Below are 26,194 nucleotides of genomic sequence, written 5' to 3' on the forward strand. Positions count from 1 at the left end.
TTACTTATGTTGTATCATAAGTTTACTATTCTTCAATATTTATACCACAAACCTAATCAAACACACTTATAAGTTTATAACGATTATAAATATTATAAATATATCATATATATGTAATGTTTTTGGAGAAAATTAATTTTACATAAAAATAAATTACTTATGTTTAAATAAATAATAATTAATAATGAAAAAATATACTTAAAAATAAAGGTTGACACACAGTCTCCACTCAGAGTCACTATTCGTGTGCAATGAATAATTATCATTGAATTAAAATTTAACACGTCATCCATCACAGTGACCTACTGAATGAAGAGGCACACAGGCTCAAAACAGTCAAAACCTACAATACAGTGGAGTAACTTCCCTGGTTTTTTTTTCTTGGTAATTTTAAAAATTGATTCAATTTTTTGACAGTAAAATTAATAAACATTTTATAGTTTTATTTTACTCATGTTTAAATGGGGATTCGATACCGTGATTTTCTGTTTTTGTCTAACACACGCCCGACATGGTATTTTAGACGTGTTTTTTCCAAACATTCCAATTGGTCTATTGAAGCGATAATAATTCTAAAAACAGATTTGAATTTTTCGTCAAGTCTACTTGAAATCGTTTTTCCCACATTTTTGATTTTTTGAGTTTAACTTCTCCGGAAATTGAAATACAACAATTTTTAAGTACTCTTTTTTAATATGACATTTTTAGGAATTTGGGGGATTATGTAAAAATGTAGGTAAGTCAATTTCAAGTAGACTTGACGGCAAATTCAAATCTGTTTTCAGAATTTTTATTGCTTTAATAGATCAATTGGAATGTTTGAAAAAAACACGTCTAAAATACTATGTCGGGTGTGTGTTAGACACAAACAGAAAATCTCGGTATCGCATTCCCTTAATATAGAACCAAGATTCAAAAGAATAATATCTATATAGTTATAGAACAATTAGTACATTGAAATTGCGTTTAATTTATGATTTTTTGAATATTTAAGTCTTAAAAATCGAACAAATGTTAGTTTAAAGTCATTCATCTGTTTACAATTTATAATAATCACTAATTTAATTAATTCAATTTTGTACACTACTTTCAGCATAGAACTATAATATAGGAAGTTATTAAAAAAAAAAAAAAAAACAATTTTTATCGGCACATTTAAATTCTTGCTTGAAGTAAAACGAAATTGTAGACACCCTACTATAATACAATAATATGTGAAATTTAAACAAAAATCACTAATTTATTTAGGACTGTACTTGATATAATATTAAGTTCCTTAGTAAGGTTCAAAGTGTAATAAAAATATAATAATAAAGTTGAACGTCTTCATAGGATTTTGTTTTAGCATATCTATAATGTGTATGGGTAAATACAATAATGTTGACGACTTTCGGGCACTGTATGAACGACGAGGCAGTGTCATATTTATATTTAATGGTGTAACTCTGTGGGGGGGGGGGGGGGATGTATTAACTTTTAAATTTGGAACTAAATCTTTGTGTTCGGAAGTAGCTACCTACTTACTGAATGTACCTGTTTTCTAGTGTCATATAATAGCTGCACTTAATAACCTCTCTCTAGTACCACAAACATGATTGGAGATTGGGGATACATATTTTGTTTAGTAACTATATCAAAATAAAAGCCAAAAAATATGTAGGTAACTACTCAAACGATATTTTAATTTAATAGCAACCAACAAAATTAAACTAGTTTAATACAATTGTACATACCTATAACTAATGACCTGTGTAGCTAAAGTTTATTTTAGACTTATTAAAGTTATAAACATTGCTATACGTAATAGGTAGCACAATTAATTATTTATGTGATTTAATTTTAATTTTTAAACTATGAAATTTTATATTAAAAAGTCAGAATCTTATAACAGAATAACAGCTGCAATCCGAAACCGCAGTGTAAATGTTATTAAATTATAAAAAACAACAATAATCATGTTTTAAAGATAAATAAAATATTAAAATTATGATAATTATACAAAGCTGTACAAAAAGAAGTTGAAATAAAGAAACGTTCTAATAAAAGTAGAAGATCTGAAAAATGCATATTTTAACCACTGCTATACTTGCGTCCTGAATTTATGAGATCAGGTATAACTATAATACTGTCCGAACTTCGTCGGAGGCAACACTTGGCCATACATTATTTAGGTACCTACGTTGGCAAATTACGTCAGACAATTTATTTTTTATCAATTAAATTAATAAGATATTATTATTATTATTAATATGAATAAATTACTGATTGGCTGGAAAAAAAGTTATGACCCTAATATTTGTTACGCTCAATGTGTACGGTGCATGTGCTAAGTGCTTGTTTGTATGGACAAACGTGTAGTCGGTGCATTTTTTTTGGGCACTCAATACGCGTATTGGTACCTATGCTGCATCTCACCAATGATAGGTTTTCGGATCAATATAATATGTGTACGCGTTATATTACTATCCATTTGGTGGGCACGAAATTTCATTAAAATCAGCGTAGCCGATGAATCGCCAACGACAGTATAACTGTAATTCTCGATTGCTGACTCACGTGCAGATCGGTGTGATTTCTTTGCGAAACATTCCTGCAGATGAAGTTGTGTAACACAATATATAGATGTACGTATTAATAGGTATATATAACAATATCATAATATACGCTTGTGTGCAGATTATATTATACGCACATAGTATATAGGTACAACATTGACTATTGTATATTATAACAAAATGTAGGTAATAATGTTACACTACTCGTGTTAACGCTCGTATAATATCGTGATAAAATGTATTATAAAATCAAAAATTGGTGGAATACCGCTAAAAGACTAGGTACCTATCACTCAGAATTCTAGAGATGGCACCACGATTTAACAAATTGTTTTTATTTCTTTTCAGTTTACATCAGCAAATATTGATAAAATTCGAATGAATTAAATAAAGGGTGATTCTATTATAAAACAGGCAAGTCGTTAGTATTTTTAAAAATATAAGTGACATTTTTATTTGAGTACTTAGATATTTCCGCCCTTTTATTCATGCTTATGTATTTCGGTGTACCAGGGCTTGCATTTGAAAAAAAAATCCGTTTTATATTGTTTTACATGTTAAAACGTTACAAAATGTTTGCGTTTATCGTTATTTAGAATTAAAACGTTATTGAACTTTTGCATTTATCGTTATTCCGAATTCAAACGTTGTCAAAGATTTGCGTTTATCGATATTTAGAACTAAAAAGTTATACAAGTTTTGCGTTTATCGTTATTTAAAATAGTGTTAATACCCATTAAATTTAAAAATAATAACTAATGCGGGTAGGTAATGGCCCGGATATGGAATATAATATAATCAGTTCTTAGATTGTTTGCATGAAATAAATGTTTCTACGAAACCAACATAGGTACTTTTAAATAAATAGATTTTAAAATATTACGTTTTGCGTTATTTGTTGTTCAATGATATTCTATAAATTACGTTTTGCATATTTTTGGTTTAATGATATTCTATAAATTGCGTTTTGCGTTATTTTATGTCTAATGATATAATATTATAATATATTATGTTAATTATTATTTCTGTTTTGCGGTATTTAATTATTTTTGATTATCGCTTGCCGTTATAATTATGTTCACAAATTTCAATCGTTTTTTGTCAAATATAACGTTTGCAAGCCCTGCGTTGAACTATACCCATAACAATAACCTATATATTTTAAAGTTCGTCATATGATATAGGATACTTTTCTAAGATTATTGATGTACAAAATGTATTGATATCTTTTTTTTTTTTTAATCTGTCAATCGGTGGTTGACATTTATGATTTGGTACCTATATATGAATTATGAATATACATTGTTACACAATATTACAGGCTAGCAAATTCCTGTATATTCACGAAATCTAAATTCCGTTTTACCGGTACAACCATTGTAATTAATATTTTTCACATAGTATGTTATTTGTGTAATAATCATTATAATTTTCCAAGCATTTATCGCATTTTACCAATCTATATTATTGTATATTATTATGGGTATTGTCACCGAACAAGGGTGAACCTTAACAGTGTTATTATATAATTTATATAATTTATCTTTTTTCTACAGAAACCGTTGCGGCTTTTCGATTTCTTACGATTCGTTTAAATATTTCCGTTTTCCAGACAGAAAAGACGTCACACCTAAAATCCGTTATATTCCTAATCGCACAATACGTAAGTAATATAATAATAGCGTCTGATATGTGCGTGAACGATAATATTATAACCAAATCATGACGGCAAACGTAATAAGTTTGTAAAGACGATTAAATCGCCGTGACAATATTAAAAACGTTATCCGTGTATACGATTTATATTTTCTACGAGAACGCGTTTACTGCAGGAATATCTGTGGACGGTATGGATCTCCACTTTGGTTTTAACCCAGCCTGGCGGAAAATCGATAAGACTGCGATACAGCATTAAAAAATATCGTAAAGGTAATCAGTGTCTGTGTATAGATAAATACGCAAATCATACCTATAAGAAACATATTGGAAGTAAACCCAAAGCTAGATCGTTATAAAAATTGTTTAATGTAGAAAAAAACTAATATAATATTATTGTTGTTATTAAAGCGTTCTTTCCGAATTCCACGATGCACCGTAATAATTAACCTCCTTTAGTTCTTATACAGCACTAGCACGTCCCGAAACGCATCTTTCCATTATTCATATTAAACCACTGCCAAATCGTCCATACTATAAAGCACTGTATACTGCACCAATGAGTATGCCTCCGAGGGATCGTGTTTTCAAGTACTTATATAATATTGTTAACTCGGGATCGACTGGCGTATTATAATAATAAAATAAAATTTGCGTTTGATATTATTTTCGTACGTACGTTTTAAATAGTATTTGGATGAGCTTCTTTTATAACATGGATAGTATAACTTCAAAAACAAAAATCCTAATCCTTGTACGCCACCGCATAAACTGTCAAAACACGTGTTAGCTTAAAACTATATAGAGTCATAGCTAGTGCAATGGATTTACATAATGTTTCATTTCGTGATTTTACATTATTTCACATTCACCGATAATATTATATGTACCATGACGGCATGACGGTTTGAAAAAAAAATTATCGATTATTATTATACCGCTTTCCACGTAGAAAATGTAAATTCCATGGTAATGTGGTCGTACGGGATTAACTCGTCTAAACGTGATGCATATGCGAACAGCCTCTTAAATCTATAAGTAGGAAGATTTTTTCCTCGAATTGCTTTCCATAATAATATTATATTATATACTCGTATTATAAATTAATAGTTCGATACATTTGAACGTATGTCCAAATATCGATTTTCACAATACGTAGGTGTAGGCAGGAATGAAAACTAGAAAACTAGAATAACATTTTTTTATTAGTGTACATGCACCTAGCTTTATATTATACCTAGGTTTATTAAAGTATTTTTGTCTGGTAAGCTATTAAATATTTATGCAGCTGTTGAAAATAAATTCAGAGCTTTGAAAAATTAATTTTTGTTTTATATTTGTGTATCGAAGCATTTTTGAAAAAAATAATAACCAGTAGGAAGGCTATAGAGTGGGCACCGACGACAACGACTCACGATGCAAGCGGTGTGATTATGTAATAAGTTTCCGATGCAAATTGATAGGTATCCGGTTTAAACGTTTGACCAGACGTTTAACTGCAAACGTCATCGTGTTTACTTAAATGTGCATACCATCTAATATAATATGTATACATGCCCTATAAATACGCCTATGTACATTATATATATTATATTATATAGGTATAGCTGGTTATGGGTATTACGCGTGCATAATATTATAATATGTAACACACCAACAACAGGTGACTAAATGGAAAAAAACCACAGCATCGTAACGATGTACAAGATATTATAAAATACACAACAGCTGGGAGACACGGCCGGATAATCGAATCTCGAACGGCCGTAATTGTACGGCAATAATATTTCACCATAATTATTTATTAATACCGCACGTGGTGCGGGTGAATCGGTCGATACCTTCAGTCATGTTGAAGATACGTTTTATTTTTTTTAAAGTATATTCAAGTACATAATATACAAAATAATATACTTGAAATAATTTTAAAAAAAAAAAGCATTTATAAATTGGAAAAAATTTTTTTTTGGAAAACCGTTTAAAATACTACGTTCAACCTAATTGTTATCATTTAAAATACGTATTTGATTAACATTCACCCGACTAATATTCGTTCATTTTATTCAATATTTATTAATATCGTTGTTGCAGTTACCGAACTGCAGTGACGCGCCTGACGCCATATAGGTAGTCGTTACGTCGAGAATCACCGTGGCGAGACCGACGATGGCAGCGTACAATGTTATATAGGTAGGTATACATTCGTACTATTATATTTTACGATGTATATATAATACACCAACGTATATAGGTACTACACAGACGCAGACGTTATCTTATTACTTATTCCGATGGCGATCGCGGTGTTTGGCACACTGACATATTAAAAATACGACATTATAATAATATAATGTATTCGGATGAAACTCGTACGGGCCGGCACGTACCTACCTACAAATGTGAAATGATACGAAAAGATTCAAATGATGATGATAATAGTATTATTATTGCAGAAAGATATCGCGACTGGTTCTACGAATCATAAAATATATAGCTAATACAGAGTGTTCGTCTCCGGCAAAATAGGTTTTTTTTATTTATTATTTTTGGTATCTATACAATTTAGAAAATATATAACTTCATTGGTGATCCATAATACTATTGAAATTAAGGTATAACATTTTTTTTTTCACTTTACCAGCTGAGTTCAAATAAAAAAAATACGATAACACTATTAGTTTTTAATACAATTATAGTGACAACTGATTTAAAGGTTTAATTTTTTTATGTAAGCGTTTTAGAAGGCTGATAGAGGACTTCATTTAATAGGTGGGTGGGTGTGTTATTCATAAGCACCCTGAAGTATATGTAAAATAGGATAGTACCTACCTACCTATGTCAGTATTTCATCTCATCTTATAGACATCAATAAATTGTATGGATCAAAGCGTAGTAAGGATGGTAGTACCCCCCCCCCCCCCCCACCAACGACCAACATTATTTATTACAGTTACCCAATATATTATTATATAATAAAATGGTGAAAAGTCTATTGTATTCAAATATAGCTATTAAATAGTACATATTATAGTTTTCGTTTTAAATGTTATGGGAAATATCATTCAATGCTCAATGAGCAGGATCATTCCACAGCGTATACAAATAGCCACTCGTTTGAACTTCAGACGTGGGTATACTATACCCTATAGCATATTTTGTAATACATCCTTTTTGATTTGTTGAATAACAGGACATCAAATCGTAATAATATTTTTAATTATAACGAATATCGATATCGTGTCCACTTTAACCCAGGGGATTGTAAGTGTGATATCATTTTGTGTCCATTGAAATTTGAAAATATATACCTACTTTCATAATTCAAAATTGAGCCTTTTCATGCATCCGTTCAACCCTTATGGATATAATATCATAAAAGCAACAATTTGACAAATTGAAGCACTCTATATAGCAATATGACCATATCGCACATAGTGATCCGAAGGTATTATGTTCACCGGACAACAAGTCACGCTCACGGAAAAACGAAAATACGTTACACTCGCGGCGACGTCATCGGCAGACGACGATGCGAATATCCCGATCGGTTTCGGACACACTATAAATTATTATGTCGTATACTATATGTGTAGTAATAGCAACACGATCCTGACGACGACCAGCCGCAAACGCAATGAAGTTCGTCGCGCTGTGATCTCGCCGTGAAAACAGTAAATATTATCTAACATATAATTATTATATCTGTATCGTATTATTACGCGGAAGCGGAAGCAGTGGCCTACGACGGAACGCCCGACCGTAAATCGGAAATTTAATAGACTCGTCACGTGTATTTTCTCAGACCTAACTTTATGAGCGTCACCGCCTCATCGTTACTCGCGGAAGTCCGTGTGCAGCCGAGTGACTCTTACAGTATTTATAATATATTTTACTATCTAGCACTCTGCAGGTAGTTGCACTCAGCAGGTGGGAGGAAGTCATCTATAGAAGAAGGCATATGATGATATAATAACAATAATAATAAAAACATGTTAACGTATTCCCTCGTCCCGGTGGATTCGTTTAATAAATTGTTATTATTCTTTCCCTGGCTTTAAAATATTCATTATGCGCATATATCTAATCCGCGAATATACCATAGGTACTGTAAATTAATTTCGTGACTTCCGACGACAGAAGTACCTACCTACTTACTTTCTATTCGATTAGAATTTAGAATCCACGCGGTGGTTTCCCTTGTTGACCTCAACACGCGATATTATTGTGGAGTTTCACTTTGTTGGTAATTATTATTCATTGGACCGTTTAGCCTACATGCACAATGCAAATGAACGTTCATCCAGGTCAGTACAGTTCCGGCAGTGAATGTGTTTTAGGCGGTCGATGGTGACGACGACAACGACTGCGACGACTACGATTCTTCTCCACCTCCACCGAACTCCTACTATACATTTTACTACTCGTTCTACTCATTCACACCACCACCTCTTAATGCTCGTCGTCTTCTTCCCCCTCCGGATCATCATGCGTCGACGTGTTTCGAGGGAATTTAAATCTTTTACGTCGATCGGTATTACTATATTATATTAATATACATCGATATATCGCGTGTAATATTATAGGTGTGCCTTTGACTTTTTTGTATGATATTATAATACTGTTATAGGTTTAATAAGACGTATAACATATAGATTAATTGACAGTCCATCAGATTTGTAAAAATCGTTTTTTCCTCCGAGATAATATTATGATGGCGTAAGGATGGATGAGCGTAACCACTATAATATATAATACAAGCGCATAAGAACAGCGTAGTGTGTCATACACTCATATTATACGGGCAAATATTAATTAATTCATCCAGTTTCTGTCCGTTAGATATAATATTGTGTTCGTCTATAAACGAGTTTTTTTTATTCAAAATTTTTCTACCGTAATATCGACGTATAATATATCGTGAAACCGGAAGTCTCGAAATTCTGGTTCAAGGGCTTCGGGACCAACGACCTAGACGTCGTGTTTCGGCCTACGGTCTGTTCCGCGGCGGTGGACGAACCGCCGCCGTACCGTATGTGAACACGAATTATTATTTTATTTTTTATCAACGCTATAACAATTATTATTAATTCGATTTCACCTTTAAAACGCTCGTCGTCTATAAAGTTATAATAGTTATAAATAATAATAACAGGTATATTGTATATATACCAACGTGTCCAATAATTCTAATACCTGCGGATACCCTACGGAAATATTGTCATGAACATTCAATCGTTTTTGTTCCCTTAAATTTGGAACAACTTTTCCTTCCCACCGATCTAACTATATAATATTGTAATATACGCGTATAGTGTACTCTTTCGAGTATATTTTGATTGCTGCGCATTTCCAAGATTTACGACATTTCCGTCGTCGACGATTACTATTACCGAAACGTGACATAACGATTTGTATTCAGTTGTATCGAATGTTGTACGGACATGTTTACGAAATACTCTACATTTTAAAACTTAATGTTATACAACTTTTTTAAAGGTCGGTGGTTTGAATAAAAATGTATAAAATTATTATTACAGGTAAAGACCAGAAAACTTTAATTATCATAGTAGGAATGTATAGTGAATACCTATAGTTTCTCAATTGCGGATGTTCTATTATTTGGGAAAAAATAATTGGCCATTTTTAACAATAGAAGGTAAAATAAATTGTGTCCAAACCAATTCACGGTCTTCTGATTATGAAATAAAACAATAATTGACTTTAAAACGATACTGGCAACGTCTACTATAATAGTGAGATAGGTATTTCAATTTTTAAATCAATAATACATAGTTTATTAGAAATGTAGTTTTTAAACGAATGTCAAAGTACTAAGGTAATATATTTCGATATTATATAATTCCCACAATACTTACGCGTTAAATCGTAATGTTCGAGTTCAACGTAAAGCATTCCTAAACGTAACTATTTTAAGTAATTTTATATATTTTAACCAATACTTATTTGTTTTTATACATAATTTCTAAAAATGGGTATTGACCTATAGGTAGTAAAAAGGACTTCGTTCGTACTATATTATTAAAATTACTTTCGTTTACCTACTTGTACTTCGTCCAAGTTTTTATTAATTTATATTAGATTCCCACAGTAATAATACCATATGTTTTTCGCTCTCTCGTTAGTTTTTACAACAGAATATTGTATTGTTTTACGTTTTTGCGTAAGAATAGAATATTTACGTTTTTTTTAATATCATACATCTACCATTAATTTTAGAGGGAGAATATATTTATAATTTTTTATACACTTATGTTTGAACATATTTTGAATCCAACAATCGATTGTTCAACGAAATGCGTTTAATTTCTATATGTAAAATATATTGTGAAAAAATGATTTCAATATTTTCACCAGATTTCAAAAAATCATAAATTATTACAACTAGGTAAGTAGCTGATATCAGATATGTATACCTAATGTATGTTAGCAGACATTATTGCAGTTATAGTAACCACCTTCCTAATAACGTTTAACCGGAGTACCTACTGACATTCAATAAGTGATAATTTATTTCACACTTGAATAATATATTAATTATTAATAAGTGTTATGTTTATGTACAAAGTGTATATTGTATATTTGTATATTAAGTATCAACTATTAATAAACAATAAAGCAGCGTGTGATCAGGTTTGATATGATCCATACTGTGCAATGACGCTTTCAATTAACTCATAAAATAAGGCATGGTACAAAAGTACACATCGTTGAAATATTGTTTATTTTTTATTTTAGGTAGTAATATTAATAAGTGTGAAGTTGTGAATAAAGTACCAGCTATGATTTATTCTATAGAAGTTTAAAATTAATATATATTTTTGTTGAAACTGTTGATACTAAGGAAGCCGATGTAGTTGAATTGCGAATTTTAGATCAAATTATTCCTTCCTAGATTTTATTGTTATCTACATAAAGAAAAAATAATATTGCCAATATTCTAAAAAAAGAATGATCATCTGTAAATAGTAAATAATTAATAAGTTGAAAATGCGTTGCAGTATTTAATTATTATTCTTATAATACTGGGCATTTACGAGTTAAAAAGTTAAAGTTAAGTTAAAAAGTTAATCTATTTTTTTTTTAATTTAACTATATTTCACTATTTCAGTATATTTCTTTATCATGTCAAAAAATATGTATCGCATATTGTTTAAAGTAAAAAATGTATATCATTCGAATCTAACTTATATGGAAATATTGTACTAAGTATAAACACTATAATCTATAATATTTAGTTTTGGGTTGGAAAAAAATTAATTTTTGTATAAACAAATTAACTTATTTTTAACTTAATAAAAAGTTAACAAAAATTGATTATTAACTTTTAACTTAACTGAGTTAATCTATAGTTAAATAAACTTTTAACTTTTTGTTATTGGTGCATATTAACTTAACTTAATTGAGTTAAAAAAAATCATTAACTTGCCCAGCCTTGTTCTTTTCCACCTATTATACTACAATAGTGAATAGGTACGCGTGTATTGAGTAAAAAAAAATATTTCGTGGAATACGAATCAGTGTCGAAAATTACTGGTCAGTAAGTAAATCACAAAATAATAGAAGAATGGTGGGAAATATATAGGGACATATATATTATAAGTGTATATAGGAAATTCAATAATATAATTACCTACCAATTTTTGGTAATTTGTCAAAAAATATAACACTATGACCTCAAAACGTAACAATCATTAAGTCATTAAAGTTGTATAAGCTTAATAGCTTATTCCTTATTAGTATTACGATAATACATTAGAATCCTAAAAATGTGTTTATAATTTATTTATGAATTGGCAATTACCTATATAAAATTATCATATTATAAATATGAATTTAATTAGATACCTATTATTTTTTTTATATTATTATCTAGTGTTTAAAAACCTCATTAAGTACATAATTATAAGTCATAAACATTATACGTTTTTTAAGAAAAAAACTCAAATAATATAAAACAAAAGTTCTAAAACTCATGATAATCTTAAGATATAGGTAATTAAGAAAAAACAGTTAATTTACATTTGTAACCAAATAACTAGATATTACATTTAAATCATTTAAATCATTTTTACTGATTTAAACATTTTATTAAGGTTTATTGTAATTTCAATCTTCATGGCTATCGATCAGTCGCTATTTGCGTAATATGAAATATGAATCCTGCAATAAGCAGTTTAGGTATAGGTATACAATAGTATATTGTATTCACTATTCACTATACACTATTCATTTATTATGATTTCATAAATTGCATCCCTAGCCGGCTGCAATATGAGAGTTTGATGGTTACATTTTTGGTTGATTGGTATGAAATTGCATTTAAGTCATAAAACAATTTAATGCTCATAAACTAGAAATGTTATATGTAGTCAAATTGCCATGATTTTTCGTCAAATGTTTTTACGTGTCGAGTACCAATAATGTGTCATAAACGATTAACTAAGGCTAAAACTAATGACTTTATCTACTATCAAATAGTAAATTTTACCTAATATTCTTCTTTGTCGGTTTTCCTATTTATTCAGTTAGCCAAACAAAAGTTACAGTAATTAAAACCATTAATCATCTACCTACCTATATTGTAAATTTGTAAATGAACAAGTTCAACACAATGTTTCACACAATTACTTTTAAATATATAATTGTAATATTTTAAAAATTAGTTAATTCGATATTATTTAACGTATTTGATTATACACGAAATTTAGTTCGATGGTACATTGAGAAATTTTAGTCTTCTGCAATTTATATGGTATGGTGAAGATGAGTGATGACACATACGCCCATTTAATAATGAAAATATGTATTTCTTTTTGTACTGCACTGATTTCATTTCAAACGATTCTATTTTCATTGTACACAGAAAAGGGAAAATCGTTTTCATATGTGACAAATTTGATTGGATACTTTCAAATTCGGGACTAGTGTTGACATCACATAAAAAGTAGGAACACTAAAACTACGTTAAGATATATTAATAACAATTTATTTTTTATTTGTTTAAATTTATTATACAGTATACACGATTGTGTAGCTTCAGTATTATCTATGTTTTATTAATGTTTATTAACCCTAACATGACCCGTTTTCATTACTGCTGAGTTTTATTAACCGGTTTCACAATTATTTGATTGTACAAAAAAATTATCTTTTTTAACAGAAAAAATTGGGACAAAAACTGCGTAATATATTGTGGATTTTTAAAACAGGATATATATTAATAATAATAATAATAATAATAATAAAAACGATTCTCCCCATTTAATGAAATATCATGAAATAAAAAGAAAGACAATTTATAATAATAATGAAAAATAAGTCCGTAAAACATTAATAATATAGGTATAACTAATCTTATGTAAATCACTGTCAATTATCAAATGTCAGCCAGTGGCCATTGCTGCTGAAACTTATTTATAATAAAAAAAAAAATATAGGTATACCTAACCTAACCTATACAATAAATTATTATGACCTAGACAATTTTTTTTAAGTTAAAATAAGTGTGCCATTGAAGGGTTGTAGCCCTACATAATATTATGTTATCCTTTCCCAACCAAAATCCCTTAAATAACTAAATTTAGATTATAATATAATACAAATACACATTATTTGTATTGTTGTATGAAAAAATCGTAAATCACAACCATACACCGACTATTATCTACGTCGAACGAGGAAATTTATACGACTTAATCAATAGCCATTCCAAGATTAGAGTACCTACATAAAATTATATATTATTAAATCAAGTAGCGAAAGGTTTTTATTTTATTAGCAGTTATTACCTTGAGGTATATAATATAATTATTATGTAAAAATGCTTTTTCGTGGGATCGTATTACAGAAAGATAGATGCAAAATGCATCGATTGAAAAATTTACAGACGAGTACAAAATTTTACAGGAATATTTCAGCATCCATATCAGAATCGGATACTACCACAGTTTCACTCGAGCTTTAAGTGTGTTAAGACAATTTTCTAAATTTTTTTATGAATCAAAATATTAAAAAAAAAATTTTTTTACGTTATTTAAATACTATAATGACTGATCTCAACTCTATTTTTACATATAAATCATAATGACATAATATATAAGTCCAAAAGTCGCACACCTATAAAGAATGTAATATGAAGTACCTACCTAATAATTTTTTTTCTTCAAAATTTGATTTTTTTTTATCAACATTTCAGTAAAGTTAGATCCTCCAATTGAGATTTTTTAATAGTTGATAGATTTGGATAAAATTTAGAAATAAATTACCAAATTTCTTAAAAATAAAACTAGAAAATTAATAATTAGCGAGGTATGCAAAATGTATGATATATAATAGAACATGTCTATATATACATCAAAAGATAATCTTAAACTTAGGTGGATATAGGTATTTGATTAAATTATCTAAAGCAAAATGATCCACACCCCGATGGCCCGATGATTACTATTTACATGATTCAAAGGTAAATATACCTAATTTTATGATTTCTAGAGCCCTTAGTTCCCAGAAACTACCACCCTAACCCCCTTTACCGATGTCAACCTATGATCTTTAGTTGATAAGTTAAAAGTAAGATATCGATATGGGATTAATGTATTATCTATGCTTATTTCTAAATACATTATAATACATACTTAATGCATCAAAAAGAATTTTTTACTGCATTTAATCTGCGGTTTTGTAATAACACTTAACTGATCTATTTAGAACGCATTGTTAAAGGCAGACCGAAGAATGCAACAACGCTGCATACGACCAAACCAGAGATGCGTAGAACTCATTTTGTTGTTATATTCACTGCAAACCATTGCAAAATTTCAAATCGTATATTTATTGTAATATATTTTTTTTTTTGAACATCGAGGATTCTGAATTTTAATGGTATCACTTTATAGTTTATAATGACAGGGGCAATAAGTAACATACTGTTTTTTATTCGATAAGTTTATCAAATTCAAAAATCCTATTCGTAAGTAGGTATTAGAAGAACTTGTTCGGCATTTAAAAAAAATAATAACTGTGCAAAATAAAATAAGATTGTCATTATACCGACTGTACTTACATAAATGATAATATATAACTTATTATAAATTTAGGGAACCTTCTGCAACTATAACTGTAATCATTTTTGTATCATCTAATGATAATTTGATGCATTATGTGCTATAATATTAATTTGATATTATTATAGCTTTGTGAGTTGCAATGATGTTAGTCGAATTTAAGTGGTTTTATTATTATTATTATTATTTTCATGACTATATAACCTCTCAGGTGAGTACCCGAACACACATATTTCACATATTGTGTATTATTATTATCAAGTTAACGCCATATTAACTGAAGAGAAAATAGAAAGGTAACATCACAATCATAAAATCATAAATGTTTCCGGCCATCGTAGAACGCGTAACCTACTTCAAAACGTACAATGATATATTATACATAAATAAAAATAAAAAAATAATAAAAAATTCAATATTCCATTATGTTTTCAATCTTGAAAACGCGCAGGTATACGAAGAATAGGAAAATTAGTAATTTTATTTGTATTAATCGAATGGGTTTTCGAGAATAAACCGTAACCGATTGACAACGAGTAAATACATTGCGAGGTGTATGTGTGTATTATATATATATTATATATAAGTGTGTGTATAAAACATTAATGTATATGTATACATAGATCATAGATGTAATTTATAATAATGTTCACATGGAATGAAAACCGTGAAAGTAAAACATAATATAGGTAAAATATTATCAGATGCACATATTATTCATAATTTATGATTTTTTTTTCTTCTCGAAAATAAGAACGTATTGGTCGACATTGGCAAATGCGCACATGTCTGCGGTCAAACTAATATATATGTATGTATGTATGTATGTATGTATGTATGTATGATAAATGTATTACTGTATCCGTGTATATATTATTATTATGTATTATAGATATGGTTTTTAAATGAGCGAAAGTGAAACAGATCAAAAGAAAAAAAAAAGAAAAGAAAAAGAGATAACAATCATTCATATAAACCGCATTTTAAAACGTTGTGATTTTTGCTAGATTGTTCGTAATAATGTTTTGACTTTTTGGCGGTTTTGTTTTCAATAGGCACGCAATTATCCGCATTGTACATATTGTTATTTTTATTATTATTATTATACCGACTTGACCGATGATAATATGGTACGCATTTTTTCGTTATTGTCATTATAAAACCAGCTTGGTAATTTTTTCTTCGATTTTTTTTTGCGTGTGCTACCAGTAGACAGCAGTACAGTATTATATGTGACTGAATAAATTATATCGACGACGGCGACGAAATAATAATAATAATTAGACACAACGGTTTTGATGAAATTGGAAAGACAATACCGATCAATTTATCACGGTGCGTTACTCGCTTTTACTTTACGCGCGTACGATTTCCAACATTCACAATAATTAAAAGAAAAATCAATTCCGACATTATATTATTAATAATAGAGATTTCCGTTAAATTTGTGCCGTGTGTGTGTGTATACGCGCGTTTACGTGGATTTGCGTCGTACAATTTCATCAAATAGAAATAAAGGATAATATTTTTTTATATGTACTCGTGTGTCCGCATCAACAGACAGCTGACAAATTTCTATCTAAGAACGAATTTCATTAATTTGAAAAAATAAATTATTTAAGTAATTTTAACTCATTAAAAAAAGTAAAAAAAACATGAATAGAAACTGCTTGGGCCCTGTTTATATTCTCTTATACGAATTCGATTATATATCAACTTACTCTAATATTAACTGTGTATGAACACTATAGACAAACTGTAGTAAGAATCCGGTAAGTACGTACATTTGCTATGTTACGCATGTGTGAGACAGACCTCACAAATATGAGAGTGTGGCGGCTTATTAACGTTTCACTAGAATAATTATCAATTAGATATAGTTTTATAAATTATAATTTAAACGTTATACTACTGAACTTTAAATATTGAATCCATAATTTTGCATATTATATAACTTTGGACTTGAATTTGTGTTTTTATACCGCTATATGGTTCAAGAATCAAAAAAAAGTTTACATTTTCAAAAATCATATTCATTCGATTACTAACAGCATTCTAACAGCTATTAGAAAATCTATATTATCATTGTTATCGAACAATAAAAATACGATTTTTGCACAGTAATAATATTGTTTTATACAAAGGTAATTTAATTTATAATATTATGCGTTTTCTCTTTATTCAATAAAGCAACTAATTATTACATCCTCTATTTACATGATTTATACACAAGTTCTTATTCAAACACAATATTCTTAAGCAGTTAAGCTAATTAATAATTATTTTCAAATTCATGATCGATAATTATATTACTTTTGTTGTTTATGTTATAATTAAATTAAATTTAAAAGAACAATCATGAACCACGTATTTGTAAATTAATAACTACTAAATGACGATCAATACTTGAATTCATATATTCCTACAATGCAATTTAATATTCGTTATATGAATACGATTGAGATCTATCACAATAGATTTGTGCTAATAAAAGCAGACATCATAATATTCGATGACTATGTACAAAGTATATAGCACGTAGGTACGCAGGTAATACAATAAAATGTTGGAAGAAATTACTCGTTAACTAGTAAAGAACCAATAACAAGTTCGATTTCTTAAAATGTTTTGACGATTTTAATTATCACTATGGGCTTAGGTATCGTTCAGATACATCATACACTAACAACAGACAATGCATTGTTCACACTGTTCGCCGTTGTACCTACCTATAATATAAGTAAAGCATTTAAATCGTTCACTACTCTTTATAAATCAAACACTGACAAGTCGGTATAAAGACTAAAAGACATGTACCTATAATGATATTTGGAAGTTAATTAAAATAAATACAATAGGTATCAGAACATCTTGGTTAGTTCAATAAATTATTATTGTATTCCTACCTGCCATTTACTACTGTGTGCAGGCCATCTCTATTACTGTACTAATTTAACCAATATTAGGTACATCAATAATTAAATCATTTTGTAACCGTGATATTTTGCTTGAAAGTAACAAAATTACACTTAATTACCTACCTATATTAATAAATATAAATATAATACACTTTACAAATTAAAAATAAATATAATCGTTTATAAGCAATGTGCATTAAGAGAATATTGTTTAATTATGTGATCTGCATTTGTTAGCTCCACCTCTGGTGTAGCGGTGTGTACAATGTTTATCACTATTATTAATATCGTTTTGGTTGATTTGTTTACTGCTGTAATTTCTCTTTTATATCCAGAACGTTTAGTATTGCAACCTGCAGTTCTATTCATTTTCCCCAGATTTTACAAAAAAAAAAAAAAAATAAGAAAAATAATGTTTTGTATTAGATGAACCGACAATGTATAAGATTATGGGTATACCCATTTTCACTTGTGTTATAATATCATTAATCGCACCGCATCCATCATCTCTCTGTACCACAACACTCGCACAACACTCGAGCAGTATTATATTATAGATACCTACACCATACATGCTCTACTGCACTGCTACAATGCCCATCACATATGAGCCATACAGTCAATCATTTTAATACCGGTTTGGCCGGCATATGTATCTCGTGCTCGCAGTAATTAATCATAATAATAGGTAATGCTAACCGTACTCCGTTATAATATCAAAATATATCTGCACAGAAACACACATACACGTGTATAAGTACTCATAATTGCAGTTTGAGTGTTTTTTTTTTCGACGATTTGTCGAAAGTTCAGTCAACTCGACTGTCGCATGTTTATCTGTATATGATGGCAATGTAATAATATATAAGCAAGTAACATATTAATAACATATACGAAAAAAATCCAAATCGTTCTATACACAAACATGATTATTACGAATCGGTATTTTTTTCCTCGTTGAGATTACACAGAATACTCGTATATTATAATATATACAATACTACCGTGTACATAAAACATTTTACCTAATTTTAAATAACTCGATCTGTGCAACAACTATAGATATCATACCTATTATAAGTACCTATGCACTTTTAAGTTATGTACCTATAATATGCATATTATAATATATATGTACCTATATTGAGTACCTGATTTAAATCATGCGTATACCTATCGGATTACTGTGTTGTATACATCATGATTTATAACGAAGAATTTAACTATTTTATATTATAGTCGTGCCCGTACGGTTTTATGCGGGGAATTGAACGCAGGTATATAATGTTTCAATAATAAATGATGCGTGCGCTTAGTAAACATAATAATAACACTATCGCCCGGCACGCGCCATGCGAAGAAATAACGATAGAAAAAATAACAATAATTATGTCACATCCATAAATCCGTGCCGTTCTTCGACCTCGCAATACACCTACTGTTGTGCATACTATATTATTATAATATTTGAGTTGTAGGTAGACGACGTACTATACATGGGAACCTTGGAAAGTTTGTTTGAAATATGAAGTTCATGAACTCGTTTGTTCTCTCTGAATGAACTATTATAAATAGGATAAAAACAGTACCCACACGACAATAAGGAATCAGTGTTAAAATGTTGACATATTTAATTATTATACATTTTAATTGCCTACCTTAAAAAATAACTAATTTTGATTTCTTACTTTTTATTATTTATCAACCATTTTGCAAACAATTAATTTTTTTAATCCTATATTTATATTAAAACTGATGTTAAAGAATCAAATCAAATTTCCCATATTAAGCTCAAGTTCGTCAACATCTTAACAGTATAATTGTCATACATACATTTTTTTTATTTTGGACGAGATTGAATTATTAGGTATCTACATCGTAACATTCCGTTCATTTCGAGGTCTGAGTCTCCGACAAAAACGTAATATACAATGATATTGTGAGTTTTAGTTTTAGTTTAGATCGAATCGTTTTTTCAATACGAGAAAATCGTAATTAGGACGTTCCTGCAGGTCGCATCATATTGTATAACAAACAAAACCGCCGTTAGCGTTTTTATTTTCCCAGCGAAGACGTCGACCAACGCCGATAGATATAATAAAATGACAGAAATACGCGTAAGTAATATGTTTGGGACCCGGCTACCCGACCTATCCATTCATAATATATGATTTTCTGGCGTCAGAAAAAAATGAAACGGGATCCACCGATAGTCGTGTCACTCGTCACTCGTCGGAACGGATCAAGGACCGGAAGGATGGGTGACTACTTGGTGAGCAACTGAGAACGCACGTGCAGACGACGGTAAATGACAGGATGATGACCGTATACACTATATTGGCACAATTTTGTAACTTATAGTCAGCCAAAACAAAGGTTTAGCATCCCTCTACAGCAAATTTATTTGCCGTTCTAAAAGCTTGCTAGGGAATTGATTTAAATATACAATATTATTGCATTGCATTGCTTGCATTAACTTTTTGTCAGGACAACTACGGTCTACAGCCCCTAGAAAGTTGACCTAAGTTTCGTCTAATGTGACGTATTACAGCACATTTACACATGTTTACACGCATAGATAATTAGTTTCCAAACAGTGCACGGAACTGACAAAGTCTAACCAGACGCCGTCGCCTTTATCATCGTCGTCATCGGCGTCCATCACACACGCACATGATAATAATGCCGCGAGAACTACGCGTATACCCACACGCACAAACAAACACAGGCGCTCACTACACGCGTGCACATAAACGGGTAACGTGCGGACGTCGACCGCAAAGTCACATAAATACATTTTCTGATAATATAATATGGGACACTGTGTATATATAACATAATGGCTGTAATGATAATAATCATGACATGTCGTTTGGATGTTTTTATTTTTTTTCCATACGTACTCGCACACGCTTATAATATGTATTATTATGTATAGGTATGTCGCATGTACATAAGTATATCTACTGTAGTTAAGGCGGTATCTAAGTCACTCGGTTAACATAAGGAACGGACCCATAAACATGATCATGTATATCACTGCACGCTGGATGCATTATACGAATGGGTACATTTAGCATCAATCGTCGGATCGTCGGATACAGGGTTATCTGATTAGAGGTGAGTATACAAAATAAAAGACGTGGGCGATACCACCTTATTCGCACCTTTCACACAACTCGTCATAAAATATGTATGTAAGTATGTATAACTATAACATACCTATATTATATTATATGTATAACGGCATCGCGAATATCCATCTTGGATCCTTTCACGTAGCTGTCTTCTGCTTTTGTCGAGTATGCGTCCTACGACGCCCAACCTACCTCCTCCCCCATCCAGCCACCCACCCACACATTAGATGTAGAATTTATCTTTGATAACAATTATTCGAAACTTCATATTGTCATATAATCGTTAAATACTGCAGAATACTGTGTACCTAGGTTAAATGAGTTATTTTTTTTATAGATTTCCTTGATATAATCCTGCAGTACGTTACAATAATATAATAATATAAAAAATTTGCATTAATATTTCGAAACCTTTTAGGGTCTATCATTTTCAAAAGCAATTATTATTAAATATATTAACAATAATTACCAAATTCAAACAACGTACATTTTTAACAATGATGTCATCATATATAACTAACACGGCACAGTTATTAGTATGTACTGTTATTTCTTAATTTAAGGTAGGTATGAGCTGTATAGGTATAACCTACCTATATAAAACATATGTCATATCGAATTCCGTATGTGGGACTATTAGAAGAAGAAACATAAAATTGTTTTCATGCGATTTCCCTTTACAAATAAATATTTACTGTCTTTCAAAACGTAAATATTTGTAAAAAAAAAAAAAAAGATTCATATGAAATTCTTGATATTTTTTTTACAATTACAGTTATTACTTGAGAAGTTATAAAATGAAAGGCCCAGCGATAAAAATATGTTTTGAATGAGTAATAACACCCATTGAAATATTAAAAAGGATATAACATACCTAAACGTTTATCGATGAATATAAGAACAATTTAGACGTATTTGTTATGTTAAACGATTCGAAGAAAACATTTATACTATTATAATTTAAGAACAATATTTTTAGTTTTCAATTATCTCACTATCTATAATCTAAATTCCTCAATTATCTGTTAAATACATTTGTGTATGAAGCATAGATGACTTAAGACGACGATAGTTAACTAAGATATAATTTACTTAACGAAATCACTAATAAAGATTTTACAAAATATATTTAAATATTTAAATAAGAAAAAATAAAGAATGTACATACGCACAAATATTATTTATTGTATTTAGAATACTTTTATAGTATTCAAAAATCATATTATACTAATAAATTAAGTGCACATCACATTTTTTTTTAACAATGATCATTTGAAATTCGTCATTTTTTTAATGAGTCTATTATTATCAAACATATTTAACTACTGAATATTAAACAAAATATTTTATTGACAAAATGCCTTCATAAGTATTCCAATTTTTACGGTATAGGTACCAATGCGGTTTCATTGAAAATATGAATAGAAGAAAAATGTACGTACAGTTATTGTTATTTTGGAGTGTCAATGGCTAGACCTGAAGATTCTTGTATAGGACGGACGTAAATTATTATTATACAATTGAACTATATAGATTTCAATTTATTTCTTCAACCACCGTCTACGAATAACGATTTTATGTTTGAAATAATCGGCTAAAATATTTATATTCAAAAAATAAAAAAATGTATTTAAAAAAATTACGTCTACCTATTAGATATTAAGTATATGTTAATATTTTATTAGCTATATGTATTATATATTGCTGTTAATATCCTAATTTTTTAAATAATACACTTCATTTTTTACTACCTAGCAAAATGTATGTAAATTGAAAAGTGATAACTTTTTATCAGACTCAATGCTATTATTTATTATATACCTATAGTCACCTGCAAGCTGTTGACAATTTTAATTATATCTTATTAATCGTAATTTAAGAATATTTTTTTGTATGGATGCATGAAACATAAAAACTATACATTATCCTACATTTATTTATTTAAAATAATAATTGATTTGAAAACAAATATGTAGTTAATTATTTAATATTATTTATCAAGTGAAGATTAATTTTTAAGTAGGTACTTTCCACCTACCTTTACCATATTTTACAATATTAATACAATTTGTAAAATATAATAAAAAACCAAAAATAATTCTATATACTTATAATAAGTATTAATTAAATTATTTTAAATGTATATTTTTGAAAATAAAGACCCTATTAAAATATATAAGTCATCTTACAATTTGAGAAATATAAACTAGAACTGTAATTGAAAAAGAACCTTTCCGGCAAAAATAAAAAAAGTAGGGCAATATTAATTATATAATGGTAGGTGGTGCTAGTATCGAACTTCTCGCACAGTAATAATATCTTACAAAAAGTATTTCAGCTGTTCTAAGTTTTTTAGTTTAATTTTTTATCTATATTATACAGTTCAATTATTATAAATTAAAATGCAATTTTAATGGGGTATTCGTGTACCCCTATAATTGTACCTATAATTTAAAATAAAATAGCTGAGTGATTGTATTCTAGTTAATAGTTTAGATAGTGTTTTGAACATTGATATTTCGTCAAATAATAGAACATTGCCAACAGTAAAATTACGATTATTGTATTAAGTATATACCTATATAATATAAAACATTACCAACTCATGCGTTTAATTTAAGCTTTTAACATTTAAATTAATATTAGGTATTTATACCTATAGAAGATTGAAATATGATAATTGTGGAATGTGGTAGACACCTACTAAGTTTAACCATGTTGGGTTTTGGGTATTGAGGCTTCAATACCTAAAAAAAAATATTTAGGAAATTTGTATTAATATATTTCATTAAATATTGCAGGTGGGAAAATCACGTTAACATCATATTATATAGGTAGGTACCTACTAAGTAAATAGTACTACTATTTACTACAACATTGTGAATTAGTAACATAAAAAAACAATAGTTGCTCTGAATTTAAAAATAAAACTATAATATTTTAGAAAGATTTTTGGTAGGAAATCGTGTTTGATAAATACTTAGGAACCTAAAGAAACTATTTTTCAAATAATTTACTATACTTCTATACAAAATGACAAATGTGTCAATGTATTCGCTATTATAATTTATAACTGTAATTTATTTTATTCGGATTCGTATTAAGTTGTAATTAAATTGTTGACTGTTGAGTAACTATTATCAAACGAAGATGATATTTTCCCGCAATAAGTAATATATTATATTACTTTTACGCTAGTCGCATGCTGTATAATCCATTATACATTACGGATTTGATTTTGACAAATTACACGATTTAATCGATTATCAATATGTTTTATTTCCTTGTTAAACTTTTAATAAATAATAATTGATGTGTTGGTCCACCAACTAGATACAAAAAAGTATAAGTATCTACATTGCTAAGCCGCAATTAATTTACTAATTTTAAATATTATACCACTCACATAAATTATGAGATGATGTTATGCAGTGCGATCGACATTTTATTCATAAACATTATCATATTATTATACCATAATAATATATTTTATTATAGGTACACACACGTCTAGTTACCATTTAGCGTGACTTTAAAATCTTGAACTGTCGCGACAGCACTGAGACGGAAGAAGAATATTTAAAAATACAAATTCTATTTATATAATACAAAAAAATGAAATAAATAAAAAATAATAAGTAAGTGTAATAAATGTTTTGTTTTAGTTTATTTTTTGATTTTTGTTTCTTACCAGTCACTGTGCTCCAATTTGTATGCGATCGGAAGGAATCGACTGCACGAGGACCCGCGATCTAATTGCAGTGCGTCGGGTGATCTTACGTGATTTTGTTCATGTTTTCCCGTCGTTCACAGACGATTTTCTTTTGTTTCCGAGCGACGTGCGGGGCGGTTCGCTCCGACTGTCACCACTGTAGTAGTTTCGGGCAGCCGATCGATCGGCGTGGATCTGTCGGCGGCGGAAGGGGCGGGCCGGCCGGTAGAGAAAAACTTTGGGGAAACAAATTTAAAAAAAAAAAAAAAATGTATTCAAAATTAATCGATTCGAAAACGGAGGTTCTGAGTCAACCGAAACGCAAGATTCGAAAGATCGGCGGACAACTCGCGCTCTCGGTGTATTATAGACGTAATATTGTATCAGTTATATTATATTATATTATTATTGTTTACACGTCCGGAGCGGAACGGAGCGGAGCGCGGATCGTACAGCGGCCGGCCGGCTAGTGACGAGAGAATAAAAATCCCGTCGACGGGCGATGACGATTTTTCCGGGGGGAGGGGCCGACCACCGTGATATTATATTATCAGGTATTGAGGCAGTAGGGCGGGCGGTTTACGAGGCACGCGTATAACATGTATATAATATTATTATTTTTATATTATTATATATGCCTTGAACTCTCCGAAATGGGAAACCTTGAACTGAACCGCGCCGCCGAGTGTAACCGGTCTGCGCGCGCGATTGCCCTACTGACTCAGTCCGACGAAATCCGAACGGAATGCACGACGCGGCCGCGGCTGCGGTCCGTCGCGCCGCCGCGGGGAGGGGAACCCGTGCCCGGCGGTGGGGGTACCGGTCGGCGCGCGGAAGAATTTTTTTCGCTCGATCGGTCGGACGGAGGATGACTGTGGCGGCGTTTTCTCCCGCTCGCGCACGCGTAAAATAATATTATTATTATTTATAATAATATACTTATTGATACTTATAGATATCGGCACTCTCCCGCATACAGGGCGTCTGGGAAAGTGTGCGACTTCGAAAATGGTTTTCATTTTAATTTCCCGCCGATGTGTATTACGACGGAGACATATAGGTATATTAGTCTATATAGGTATCACAATATAGAGACCGGAATTGTAATATGCAAATTTGACTACGTGCATAT

General features: G+C 29.9%; 1 protein-coding gene across 1 annotated transcript in view; it reads right to left on the minus strand.

Annotated features, from left to right (window-relative positions):
* LOC132934344 (serine protease filzig) overlaps positions 1–25,782 on the minus strand; it is a 47,403-nt gene extending 21,621 nt beyond the window's left edge. Inside the window, exon 1 of the mRNA XM_061000652.1 lies at positions 25,042–25,782. The gene's annotated coding sequence lies outside the window, so the exon portion shown is untranslated. The remainder of the gene's footprint in view (positions 1–25,041) is intronic.
* Between the last annotated feature and the right edge of the window lie 412 nt (positions 25,783–26,194).

The sequence above is a fragment of the Metopolophium dirhodum genome, chromosome 1, assembly GCF_019925205.1.
Source record: "Metopolophium dirhodum isolate CAU chromosome 1, ASM1992520v1, whole genome shotgun sequence".
In the NCBI taxonomy this organism is placed as follows: Eukaryota; Metazoa; Arthropoda; class Insecta; order Hemiptera; family Aphididae; genus Metopolophium; species Metopolophium dirhodum.